At 44.5% G+C, this 14,531-nt stretch overlaps 1 protein-coding gene across 2 annotated transcripts in view; it reads right to left on the bottom strand.

Moving 5' to 3' along the window:
* SPATA18 (spermatogenesis associated 18) overlaps positions 1–14,531 on the bottom strand; it is a 195,962-nt gene that overhangs the window by 98,444 nt on the left and 82,987 nt on the right. The window lies entirely within an intron of this gene.

Raw genomic sequence — 14,531 nt, 5'->3', positions numbered from 1 at the left:
AACTTTGTGTTTTCATGGCTTTCTTGCATTTTGTGCTAAGTTTTTTTTCTTATGCTGATGACATGTTTTTGCTGCTGTCTCTTGAGAAGGATATCCTTTCTGTTTTGCCTAATATTATATCGTGTATAGAAAGGATTGAACAACTGAGTATTGCCCATGGTTTTAAACTTAATACTGATAAAATAAAAATACTGTGGTTATAACGGGCTGATACATTTCCAGGATACTGAAAAAGTCTCGAAGGTATTGGAAGTGTATCTAGATATTAGTTTATCTTTGCTTCCATAGATTAACCATGTAGCGAAACACCACTGGGGCTAGGGAGTAGTGTTCCTTGGTCGGCTCCAAGAGTGGCTCCAAGATGGCGACGGAACATCATACACCTTCCTGAGCTCCGTGCCCAGGTGGCAGCCAAACACAGCAGAGGCAGAAAATGGAGCCCGAATCGGCCAACGAGCACCATCGCTACCACCCCAAAGCAGGGAGAGGCAAGCGAACCTCTCCCCACGGGGGTCAGCGTGAAGATCACAAGACAGCGATCGCTCCCGAGACCGGACATCCAGCGACTGCCTTTACCCTGGCCCGCCTGCCCGTACCTACTGGAAGCCGTTTGAAGCCGAATGAAACCGACGGAATCACCAATCAGATGATCGCACAGGTCCCGACAGGTAAAGATCACCTGCCCAGTCTCCCCGCCAATTGCCCAGACCCGCCAACCGCCCTTATACCTTGCCCGCACTGTCCGGCCTCTGCCCCCACCACTAACCCACCGTATAGCCTACCAGCCGACGGAACCCTCGCTCGGGATACTACATGGGTCCGCCAATTAAGGACCACCACACAACCTGTTCAGTGCTTGCCAACATCCACCAATCATCCCTACTGAATAGTAGGCGGAACCTTTACCTTTTCACGCATTCGTCGCATCAGACAGGGCCACCCAATCGAGCGCAAGGCGTGGAGCTGAGAGACCACCAAGGCCTACCAAATCACACCACGTGGCTAGCTCACTGAGATGGAGAAGCGGAGAACGCGAGCGGTGCAGTATGAGAGTACTAGAAAAGGACCTGATCAGGATCCAGCTTACAACGACAATAATGAACAGGGCCGTTACATGCCCGATTCCTCCTTCCAGCAACTGAAATGATTGATGGGAAACCCCAAACAGCCTCTACATTTGTACCACCCCTGCAGCACAGCCATCTCTCCTCAACCTATTACCTACCACCACTGCATTAACTACATCGCAGCAACGATCACTACCTTTGCAGCACAAGCATCTCTCCTTAACTTACTAGCTCCAATCACTGCAGCAACTACATGGCAACAACGATTCCCACCTAACCGACTGCTAATTACCTTTGAAGCAGAGTAGTCTCTCCTCAACCACCCAACTCCATCTACTACAATACATGTGCCCAAATAACTACCCGACCAGTCCACAACCACAACTCCAAGCGTAATAACACGAAAATGAACACCACCAATCTGCTCCTAATAATTTACTCATTCTACCTAATTCACCACACACTAACCTCCCCCATCACAAACAACAACAAAATACTCACAATTTACAACATCCACAGACCACCCAGATACAATACACCTCACCAGTACAACAACAACCAAAACAATGGAAGAATTACCATAAACGGACAAAACCAACACAAAGGAAAGAAAGGACACAATAAACCTACACTACAGGAAAACAGACAACTAACGAAAATCAATAGTACCTTGAACCCAACAGACCCCTACCAAACAATTTTAGGGGGATACACAAACGCCAGATCAGTAGTCAACAAAACAACAATAATAACAGACTGGATCGCGGCAGACAACCTCGATCTACTATTCATCAGCGAAACCTGGATCCACGATCCTAAGGACCCCATTATTCTAGATTTATGCCCCCCGGGCTACAAAATCACTCACTGGACAAGAAAGAAAAAAGAGGAGGAGGTATAGCACTAATCTATAGATCCAACTTCACCATAACAACAACAGCAGAGTCCATAACGCCCTGTTCAAGAAGGCGTACCATCCAGATGTTACTTAGTTTCTTTCTTATCTGTTCAGCAAAATTTATGGACCCTAATGTTTTCCCATCATCTTTTATTATCTTTGTTGTCTTAGACAATATGTTTATGATTAATTTTTTACTATGACATTGTTTAATGATATTATACTGAACTGTAGCCTACCCATGTTATTATGTAAGCCACATTGAGTCTGCAACTAGTGGGAAAATGTGGGGTATAAATGTGTTAAATAAATAAAATAAATAACACCACAACTTGAAATCACCTCAATCAGAATCCACCGCACTACCTTGACTGACCACCTAAACGCTGTCCTGTTTTACAGACCACCAGGTAATTGGCAAGAATGCCAACCACACTTCATAGATTTCATATCGAATAGCTGTGTATCTAACTCCAACCTACTTATAATAGGGGACATCAACCTACACCTAGATGACTCAAACGCAACCAATACATGTGAATGCAAGGACTTCCTTCAACTTTGGGACCTTAACTGGCCAAACATGCAAGCAACCCATGCTAAAGGACACACACGACCTCATCACACACAAACTGTCCTCGGACACAAACCTAATACTTTTGTATACCGCTAATATCCCCTTTCCAGAATTTAGTACGGTTTACATTCTAGGTGAGACAAAAGCCGATAATTTTACTGTGAGGTATGAGAACAATTAGAGACCATTGGTGTAATACATGAGAACAAAAACATTATAGGAAAAGATAATGGATGATATTAGGAGGTAGAAGTCAATAGATTGTTATGAAGCAGTTTTCAGGGAAGAGACAGGTTTTTAGCCTCTTGCTGAAGCTAAGGTAGCTGTTTTCTGTTCTGATGGCAATAGGTAGAGAGTTCTTAACTCCAAGTACAGGGAATAGAGAGCTGAAAATCTTCTGATTTTGAATTGCCTTTTGAAATGGTGATGCTAGCATCAGTTGTTCTTTCAGTCTGTTAGACTGGACTAAACATAGTGAAGCAGTCAGTCAGCAGTTCAGAGATAAAACCCTGTAAGATTTGAAATACTAAACAAGCAACTTTGAACCTGAGTCTTTCTGCCATGGGAAGCCAGTGTGTTAAGATGAGTTGAAACACTAGTATATCTTATTCAATCTGTATAGCCTAGCAGCTGTATTCTGTATGATTAGCAGTTTTTTCTGATATTGACACTTAATACCAAAACATAGAACATTACAGTAATCCAAGTGAGGTAGGCCTAACATTTGGACTAGTAGTGCAAAGGCTTTTTGGTTGAAGAATGATCTGACTAGATGTAGCTGTCTCATTTTGAATAGTGTTTTCTTCCATAGCTGGTTAATATGGGAAGAGAAGGTGTGTGAAGAATCAAGCAAGACCCCTAGTACTCTGGTTTCAGACTCGACTGTAAAGCTTTGACCACTGGACAAAGATATTAATGATGGGACCTCAAATCCATGACTTCAGAACCATAGGACCTTGGTCTTTTACGCATTCAATTTCAGTTTATTGATCAGAGCCCAGGTGCTAAGAGCAGTCATGCCATTCGCTACAGAGTGAGTTGTACCTTTGTTTGATGCTGTCACTGGTAAGAGATGTCATCTGCATAGGATAATAGTAGTTCATTAAGACGCAGGTGTATTGAGGAAAGGGATGATATAAAGAGATTTAACAGGATAGGTGAGACGGGAGATCCCCATGGGACCCTGCAGTTAGACCAGGTTGTCTTGCTTGACAGAATAGCTTTGATTTGAAAGGAATTAACTGAACCATTTGAACACAGTCCCTTTTATTTCTATCTGATCCAGGCGTTCGGGTAGCAATGTGTGGTCAACAGCATCGAACACCGCTGATATACTGAATTGGAGAAGAATTACTTGGTCACCTTTGCATAGGTGTTGTTTGGCATATATAGTTAGAACTAGCAACAATGTTTCTGTGCTATGTGACAAACTGAAGCCAAATTGTGGCCAGTGTAAATATAGAAAATTTTTCCAGATTTAAAGAGTATTAAAGATTATTAAAGTATTAAAGATTTAATACTTTAGTAAAAACGGGTATGCTTGCCACAGGACGGTAGTTTGCAGGCGATGTTACATCTAGCCCAGATCCCTTCAACAGCAAAATAAGAACAATTTTGTCCATATCAGGAGGAAGAGAGCCAGTTTTTAACTGCTCATTGAGATCATTGCGTAACCAGTTTACCGCTTCCATAGGGATGGATTTGAGTAGTTATTCTGGGCATTGATCCATGGGGCAGTTGGCTAGGGAGAATTTCAACAGCAGTGATCTTACATCCTCAGTGGTTGAAAAGATTCCCAGTTTTGGTCAGTTTTGAGTCTCTGGATTGTAGGATCTCTGGTGGTTGAGGTTAAACTACAAGTTGGAGTATTTTCCTCTATTGGAGTAGCTTTAGATAGTTCAGACCTAATTTGGAGGATCTTATTGGTGAAATAATCAGCTAGGTCTTGGGCGGTGGAACATGTTTTCTGTGAATGTTCATCATCATTAGTGGAAGCTAGTTTTTTAATTAAGGAGAAAAGTTTTTTGTTGTCAAGATCATCTTGACCTATTAGGCTACTATAGTACTGATGTTTTGAATCAGCTAAATTCTTTTTGTAGCATCAGAAGGCTAACTTCCATTTGGATTTATCAGTAGTACCTTTGTTCTTCCTCCACTGCTTTTCAAGGTGTCAACATTCCCTTTTTAGGATGGATAGTTTCTCCGTAAACCATGGCAAGTTTCTGGACGTCTTGACCATTTTTGTGGTAAATGGAGCAATTTTGTCTAGTATAGCTTTCACCTTGGTATCCCATTGGGATTTGATCGAACAATGTGTAGAGAGGTAGTGAGGGAATCTGTTAGCTTGAACCAGAAAGTGACCTCATTGCTTTTACCTCTGGTGGAAATGAGTTTGGAGGAATTGTGCCTGGTTAAGCTTGATATACAGATATCAATGGTGAAATCCAGTTGCAAGTGATCAGACCATGGTACTGTACTGGCTTCCATTTGAATGAACTGATCAAGCTATTAGGATAGGAAGTCATGAAATCTAACGTATGGTATTTTTCATGAGTTGCACCCTCAGAGAATGTAGTTATAGTTTGCAGTCCTTCAGGAATAATTTGAAATTGTGGACACTGGTGTACACATCGTTTTCCACGTGTAGGTTTAAGTCTCCCAGGAAGATAATCCTAGAAAATTGGGACATGGCAGAGGAAGTAATCTCTACAAGTAAAGGTTCTGCCTTGGACAAAGCTCCCTGAGGACGGTAAATGAGGAGTAGGGTGATTTGATTTGCCTCTTTTTAACCCCAGAACTAACTAAAGAAACATGAAAAATCTCTTTAAAATAAGAGCAAATCCGCCGCCTTTTTTACCCTGTCTTGCAGAATGAAGCATACCATAACTGGTATTGCTGTGAGGCAATATTGAACTATCAGCTTCTGTGAGCCATGTTTCTGAGATAAACAGAAAGCCAAGATCTGAAGATTCTAGCAGATCCCTAAGTAAGAGAACCTTGTTCCCTACAGACATGGTGTTGATATAAATGGCAGGGACAGGTGCGCAGGTGGTGTTCTCACCGATCCTCCCTGTTGAAGGTAAAGACTGAATGAGAGAAGCTCACAGCTTGGAGCAAAATGTGTGGCTGTGTGGATGGTGCTGACACTTTGGTTTCTTAGACCATGGGATGACTTTCCAAGAGCTACTGAGCAGTGATGGTGTCCATCTATCAAGGAAGGGACAGAGTGTCTTCAGCAACAGACTGGCTAAAGTACTAAAGAGGGTTTTAAACTAAACTTGATTGGGATGGGTAAAAAAGGCCCCAAAGCCATAAATAACCCTCAGGAAGGTAGGACATCAAATGCCCTTATAGAAAAGGAAAAAAAGGGAGAGTCATGTATACCAATGTCCACAGTATGGGAAACAAACTTCTAGATCTAGAGGCTACAGTGATAGAAGCAGACTTGGATTTAATGGCGGTCACAGAGACGTGGTTCACGGAAAACCATGACTGGGATATAGCTATACCTGGCTATAATCTATTCAAGAAGGACAGGCTAGGCAAAAAGGGTGGAGTAGCTTTATATGCTAAGAATAATATTAAAGTGACAGAGCTGCAGGACACGTGGAGGGGCATAATAGAAAGGGGCGCCCAAGTTTTCCTGAGTACGTCCCGGCGAAGGGGCGGGAAAACCCATATTATTGAAACAAGATGGGCGTCCATCTTTCATTTCGATAACACGGTTGGGGATGCCCAAATCTTGACATTTAGGTCATCCCTAGAGATGTTCATCCTTAGACTTGGTCGTTTCTGATTTTTGGCGATAATGGAAACTAAGGACGCCCATCTCAGAAACGACCAAATGCAAGCCCTTTGGTCATGGGAGGAGCCAGCATTCGTAGTGCACTGTCCCTCTGACATGCCAGGACACCAACCGGGCACCCTAGGGGGCACTGCAGTGGACTTCAGAAAAAGCTCCCAGGTACATAGCTCCCTTACCTTGTGTGCTGAGCCCCCCAAAACCCACTCCCCACAACTGTACACCACTACCATAGCCCTTACGGGTGAAGGGGGGCACCTGCATGTGGGTACAGTGGGTTTCTGGTGGGTTTTGGAGGGCTCACATTTACCACCACAAGTGTAAGAGGTAGGGGGGGATGGGCCTAGGTCCGCCTGCCTGAAGTGCACTGCATCCACTAAAACTGCTCCAGGGATCTGCATATTGATGCGATGGACCTGAGTATGACATTTGTGGCTGGCATAGAGACTGGCAAAAAATATTTTTAAAGTTCTTTTTTGAGGGTGGGAGGGGGTTAGTGACCACTGGGGGAGTAAGGGGAGGTCATCCCCGATTCCCTCAGGTGGTCATCTGGTCAGTTCGGGCACTTTTTTGTGCCTTGGTCGCAAGAAAAACTGGACCAGGTAAAGTCGTCCAAATGCTCATCAGGGATGCCCCTTTTTTTCTCACTATGGGGTCAAGTATGCCTATGTGTTAGGCACGCCCAAGTCCCGCCTTTGCTATGCCTCCAACACGCCCCCCGGGAACTTTGGGCATCCCCACGACAGAAAGCAATTGGGGACGCCCAAAATCAGCTTTCGATTATGCCGATTTGGGTGTCCTTCTCTTTCGAAAATAAGCCTGTTAGGGTACGGAAGAAGCACTGTGGGCTAAACTGGAAGGAGTGAAAGAAAATGTTTTTACATCAGAGTAATATACAGGTCACTTTCACAGTCAGAAGAAATGGACAGAGAATTACTTGAAGACATCCACAAGATAGCAAGAAAAGGGGAAGTACTAATGATAGGTGATTTTAATATGCCGGATATCGATTGGGATGTCCCTGCTGTGGGGTCATCCAGAAGCAAAAAGATCTTGGATTCTCTAAAGGAAGAATTTTTTTAGCAGTGGGTAACGGAACCGACGCGGGATGGAGATATTCTGGACCTGGTGCTTACAAATGAAGGGAATGTTTCTGATGTCACAGTGGGAGACCATTTGGTATCTAGTGATCACCAAATGGTGTGGTTCAATATTAAGACAGAGAAAAGGGCTTATTCAAGATTAAAGGTCCTGGATTTCAAAACAACTAACTTTGCTGAGATGAGGTAATTTCTCAAGAAAGAGTCAGTAGGATGGGAATAGCTGAAGGAAGTAGAACAGCAGTGGACAAGACTCATACCCAAATGCCGATATTCAGCAACACTTAGGCAGTGCTGATGAATATTCTGCCCGATATTCAACACTATTTAGCTGGCCAGGGTAGCCAAAAGGAAGGCAGACCCAAGGCAGCCAGTAGACACTTTCTGTTGGCAACCAAAAACTGGAGGATGCCTGGTGAACCCATCAATATTCTTCCTGCACGCCACTGAAGAGTCTTTGTGCCAACTTGCATTTTCAGAACTTGTGGGCTAGCTGGTTGTGTAAATCTTGTGGTTCCAGCCAGCATAGGGATTGAATGCTACCATGGGCCTCTCTCCCAAAAAGGCTTCATTAGCCAAGTAGCATCCGGAGGGTAGTTTAATGCTATTCAACATTCTGATAGGTGTTAAAAAGCACTATAAAATCAATGCTTATATATAATGGAGGTAATTCTATAAAGGACACTAAAATGTAGGTGCTATAATAATGAGCACCAAGCTAGAATTCTGTAATGGCATCTGGGCACCCAGTTTTGGTTACCGATTACTAGCGCAAGTCAGCAGTAACACACCTGACCACTTGTGTCTTCTCTACAACTGGTGTGAATGTGCACACCTAAATGTTGGCACATACATGTGTAACACATATTCAATAAGTTTTGTGTGTAAGTGTGTGACCCCTCCATGCCCCTCCCATATCAACATCCTATTTGTAGTTCTGTACTGTAGAAGTGCTAAGTATACAGAATAGAGTTATAAGTCAGTTATGTGTGTAAATGCAAATTAGTGCCAATTACTATTTATCAAAGCCAGTTATTGATACTTATCAATTGAATGCCAATGTAGCACCAATTAACTATTTAAGTTACACACATAACTGGTGTTATTTTATAACTGGGCATCCAGTTGTGCACCTAAATGCACATGACCTATATAGAATGTAACATAGAGGGGCATAATCGAACGTTGCCGACCAAATAGATCGCCGGCGATCTATGTTGGCGGCGGCGCTACAGCTGGTCGGAACCGTATTATCGAAAAAGATGGCCGGCCATCTCTTTCTTTCGATAATACGGTTTAGCCCGGCCAAATGCCGTGGAGTTCGCTGGGTTTGACATGGCCAGGTTTGTTTTTCAGCGATAATGGAAAGTTATGTCGGCCATCTCAAACCCCGGCCAAATTCAAGGCATTTGGCCGTGGGAGGAGCCAGCATTTTTAGTGTACTGGCCCCCCTGACATGCCAGGACACCAACCAGCCACCCTAGGGGTCATTGCGTTGGACTTCAGAAAAGCTCCCACGTGCATAGCTCCCTTACTTTGGGAGCGGAGCCCCCCAACCCCCCCCCCCAAACCCACTACCCACAAATGTACTGCACCCACTAAAATTGTTCCAGGGACCTGCATACAGCCTCTAGGACTTATTGCTGCTGTATAACTTTGGCACACCAGTTCACACCTGAAGACTAATCTCTCTGAAAAAGTCCTTTCTTGAAATAAGCACGTTTACTCACAGTTAACTGCAGATCAGAGGTTGTGCCCCACTGGCAAAGAGTCCCCTGGTACTAAGATTAGCAGTAGGTCAGAGCTGGCACAATGGTGTACAATGCCCTCTTTCAGCACCATGCAAGGTAAGAACTATGTTCTCTAACGTGGGTAACACAGGAAAGGGAACTAAAACTGGCTTACAAAAATGGCCACTACCGCATGGACTACAACAGGAAACAAAACAGGGCACACTCTGACCCAGTTAGCAGGGGGAAAAAGCACCATGGGAGTAGAGCCCAGTACCCTACACCCACCACAATGCACTGCTAATGTGACTCTGCAGGGCACCTAAAAGAAAAGGTGTCACACTCACCCGAGAGCCACATCGCAAGCAGGGAAAGGCTGTCGGAGGATGCAACACATTCTGCTGTCATGGAGGTGGGTATGGCATTTGAGGCTGGCATACAGGCTGGCAAAAAAGGTTTTTACTTTTATTTTTTTAGTTTGGAAAGGGATTGGTGACCACTGGGGGAGTATGGGGAGGTCATCCCCCATTCCCTCCAGTGGTCATCTGGTCAGTTGGGGCACCTTTTTGAGGCTTGGTCGTGAAAATAAAAGGACCAAGAAAAGCCGGCGAAATACTGCTTAACGCCGCTTTTTTTTTTCCATTATCAGTGAAAGCCGGCCATCTGGTAGCCACACCCATGCCCGCCCATGTCCTGCCTTCGCTAATCTACCAACACGACCCCTTGAACTTTCACCGGCGAAGCAACGGGAAAGCGGCGATGCAGTCAAAAATGCCACTTTCGATTATACCGATTTCGCCGCTTTTAAAAAATCACCGGCCATCTCCCGATTTGTGTCGTAAGATGGCCGATGATCACTTTCGATTATAAGCTGGATAGTAACATAGAGGGGAATAATCGAACGGCACCAGCGATGTATTTTGGCGGCGCCGCAAACAGCTGGCCAGACCCGTATTTTCGAAAAAGATGGCCGGCCATCTTTTGTTTCGATAATACGGTTCCGGCCAGCCAAATGCATTGGATTTGGCCGGGGTTTGAGATGGCCGGCTTCGTTTTTTAGTGATAATGGAAAGTTATGTCGGCCATTTCTAACCCCGGCCAAATTCAAGGCATTTGGCCGTGGGAGGAGCCAGCATTTTTAGTGCACTGGCCCCCCTGACATGCCAGGACACCAACCGGGCTCTCTAGAGGTCACTGCGGTGGACATCAGAAAAGCTCCCACGTGCATAGCTCCCTTACTTTGGGAGCTGAGCCCTCCCCCCCAAAACCCACTACCCACAAATGTACTGCACCCACTAAAACTGCTCCAGGGACCTGCATACAGCCTCTAGGACTTATTGCTGCTGTATAACTTTGGCACACCAGTTCACACCTGAAGACTAATCGCTCTGAAAAAGTCCTTTCTTGAAACAACCACGTTTACTCACAGTTAACTGCAGATCAGAGGTTGTGCCCCACTGGCAAAGAGTCCCCTGGTACTAAGATTAGCAGTAGGTCAGAGCTGGCACAGTGGTGTACAATGCCCTCTTTCAGCACCATTCAAGGTAAGAACTACGTTCCCTGACGTGGGTAACACAGGAAAGGGATCTAAAACTGTCTTACAAAAATGGCCACTACCGCATGGACTACAACAGGAAACAAAACAGGGCACACTCTGACCTAGTAAGCAGGGGGAAAAGCAGAGCCTCCCAACTACCAATACCTATACCCACCACAATGCATTGCTGATGTGACTCTGCAGTGCAAATAACAGAAAAGGTGCCACACTCACCCCAGAGCCACATCACAAGCAGGCAAAGGCTGTCGGAGGGCAGAACATATTCTGCTGTCATGGAGATGGGTACGGCATTTGAGGCTGGCATAGAGGCTGGCAAAAAATATTTGTAACCTGTCATTTATGCTGGGAGGGGGTTGGTGACCACTGGGGGAGTACGGGGAGGTCATCCCCGATTCCTTCCGGTGGTCATGTGGTCAGTTGGGCCACCTTTTTGAAGCTTGGACCTGAAAAAAAAGGGACCAAGTAAAAGCGGCCAAATGCTCTTCATCGCCGGGGGGTTTTTTCCATTATGGGCTAAAGCCGGCCATTTCCTAACCCCACCCATGCCCGTCCATATCCCGCCTTCGCGTCGCTGCCAACACGCCCCCTTGAACTTTCGCCAGCTCTGCAACGGGAAAGCGGCGGTGGTGTCAAAATAGCGGTTTTTGATTATACCGATTTGGCCGATTTTGTGAGATCGCCGGCCATCTCCCGATTTGTGTCGGAAGATGGCCGGAGATCACTTTCAAAAATGAGCTGGATAGTAACATAGTAGATGACGACAGAAAAAGACCTGCATGGTCCATCCAGTCTGCCCAACAAGATAAACTCACATGTGCCATTTCTTGTGTACACCTTACCTTGATTTGTACCTGTCTTTTTCAGGGCACAGACCATATAAGTCTGCCCAGCACTATCCCCACCCCCAACCACCCGCTTCCATTTTTTAACATCCTTCGCAAGATACGGCCTCCAAAATTGAACACAATACTCCAGGTGGGGCCTCATCAACGTCTTATACAGGGGTATTAAAACCTCTTTTCTTCTGCTGGTCACACCTCTCTCTATACAGCCTAGCAATCTTCTAGCTACGGCCACCGCCTTGTCACACTGTTTCGTCGCCTTCAGGTCCTCAGATACTATCACCCCAAGATCCTTCTCCCCGTCCGTACCTATCAGACTCTCACCACCTAACACATACGTCTCCCGTGGATTTCTACTCCCTAAGTGCATCACTTTGCATTTCTTCGCATTGAATTTTAATTGCCAAAGGTTAGACCATTCTTCTAGCTTCCGCAGATCTTTTTTCATGCTTTCCACTCCCTCCAGGGTGTCCACTCTGTTGCAAATCTTGGTGTCATCCGCAAAAAGGCAAACTTTACCTTGTAAGCCTTCGGCAATGTCACTCACAAATATATTGAACAGAATCGGCCCCAGCACCGATCCCTGAGGCACTCCACTACTCACCTTTCCCTCCTCCGAGCGAACTCCATTTACCACCACCCTCTGGCGTCTGCCCGTCAACCAGTTCCTAATCCAGTTCACCACTTTGGTTCCTATCTTCAGCCCATCTAGTTTATTCAAGAGCCTCCTGTGGGGAACCGTGTCAAAAGCTTTGCTGAAATCTAAGTAGATTACGTCCATAGCACATCCTTGATTTAATTCTCCGGTCACTCAGTCAAAGAATTCAATGAGATTCGTTTGGCACGATTTCCCTTTGGTAAAACCATGTTGTCTCGGATCTTGCAACTTATTTGCTTCCAGGAAATTCACTATCCTTTCCTTCAGCATGGCTTCCATTACTTTTCCAATAATTGAAGTGAGGCTTACCGGCCTGTAGTTTCCAGCTTCTTCCCTATCACCACTTTTGTGAAGAGGGACCACCTCCGCCATTCTCCAATCCCACGGAACCTCTCCCGTCTCTAAGGATTTATTAAACAAATCTTTAAGAGGACCCGCCAGAACCTCTCTGAGTTCCCTCAATATCCTGGGGTGGATCCCATCCGGTCCCACTGCTTTGTCCACCTTTAGATTTTTAAGTTGTTCATACACACTCTCTTCCGTGAATGGTGCTATATCCACTTCATTCTCACATGTACTTTTGCCAGTCAATTGCGGTCCTGCTCCAGGATTTTCTTCTGTGAAAACAGAACAAAAGTATCTATTCAGCAAATTTGCTTTTTCTTCATCATTATCTATATAGTGGTTCTCAGCATCTTTCAGTCTCACAATTCCCTTTTTAGTCATCCTCCTTTCACTAATATACCTGAAGAAATTTTTGTCACCCCTCCTTACATTTCTAGCCATTTGTTCTTCCGCTAGCGCTTTCGCCAGACGTATCTCTCTCTTGGCTTCTTTCAGTTTCATCCGGTATTCCTCCTCATGTTCCTCCTCTTCTTGAGTCTTTCTGTATTTCGGGACCGCCAACTCTTTAGCCTTTATTTTCTCAGCCACTTGTTTGGAGAACCATATCGGTTTCCTTTTTCTCTTGCTTTTATTTACTCTCTTTACATAAAGGTTTGTGGCCCTATTTATAGCTTCTTTCAGCTTGGACCACTGTCCTTCCACTTCTCATTCATCTTCCCATCCCATCAGCTCCTTCCTCAGGTATTCCCCCATTTTACTAAAGTCAGCATGTTTGAAATCCAGGACTTTTATTTTTGAGTGGCCACCCTGCACTTCAGCCGTCATATCAAACCAAACCGTTTGATGGTCACTGCTGCCCAGGTGGGCACCCACTCGGACATTTGACACACTATCCCCATTTGTGTCCTATCTGTCATCAGCTCACTAGTTTAAAACAGGAGCTCAGTAAAGTAAAGCAGGAATTAGATGCACTTAAAGCAACTTCTAAGACTGCACAACATCATAATGCAGAGAATCAAGCCAAATTCACACCACTGCCTCAAAGGATAAAACCACCTAAGAATAGATGGTTCACCGTAGGCTCAGGCAGACTTCGTTATATGACACAGAGGCATCCACCCTCACAAGTGTTGCCCCTACAGAATTCTTTTGCTCCATTACAGCACTATGATGTTCCTCAAAATAGAACTGAGTCGGAAGAACAAGCAATGGAGGTGAAACAAAAAGATATGAAGGTACCCAAAGACAAAAAAAAAACCCCAAATCACAAATGTTGAAACACATACCAGAAAATGTAGATGGAAAGCGATGACCACAAATGCTCGCAGTCTAAGCAATAAAGTTCATGACCTTCAAGCCCTGATGTTGGAGGCAGACTTAGACATTGTTGCAATCACGGAGACGTGGCTAAATGGTTCCCATGAATGGGATGCAAACATACCGGGCTATAATCTATTTAGGAAGGATAGAGAGGGTCGAAAAGGTGGAGCAGTAGCTCTGTATGTGAGAATGAGAGGGTAAATGCTTCTCACTTGTTTACATATGTGCTTGCTTTTTTTAGAAATCAAACAAAGCAATCCTGATGAAAAATCATGAAAATTCAATGACTACAATGTAAAAGAACATAAATACATTTTTCTTTTCAACAATTTAAAAAATCTTTCATGCTTTATGTGTGAAAGGTTAGTTTGAAAGAGAAAATCTACTGGCCAATACATACTGCTACTTCAAGAATGGCCTAAATTTTCCAGAAGCATGCAAGATTAATTACATTAAGTATGTTAAAAGGCTCGTGTATACGCATCAGAATTCTGATTCACTAAGGGTTCTTCCCCATTATGGCATTCCTGTCCATAAGATAGGAATTTGTGGAGAAAAAGGACCTTTTTTTAAATGTATTCACTCTATATGCACATGAACTTCTGCAAGCAGTATCACTTCAAGCATATGCTTA

Source organism: Microcaecilia unicolor, chromosome 2 (assembly GCF_901765095.1).
Source record: "Microcaecilia unicolor chromosome 2, aMicUni1.1, whole genome shotgun sequence".
NCBI lineage: Eukaryota > Metazoa > Chordata > Amphibia > Gymnophiona > Siphonopidae > Microcaecilia > Microcaecilia unicolor.
The sequence above is the reverse complement of the archived record's forward strand: the minus strand, read 5'-3'. Positions and strand labels throughout refer to the sequence as shown.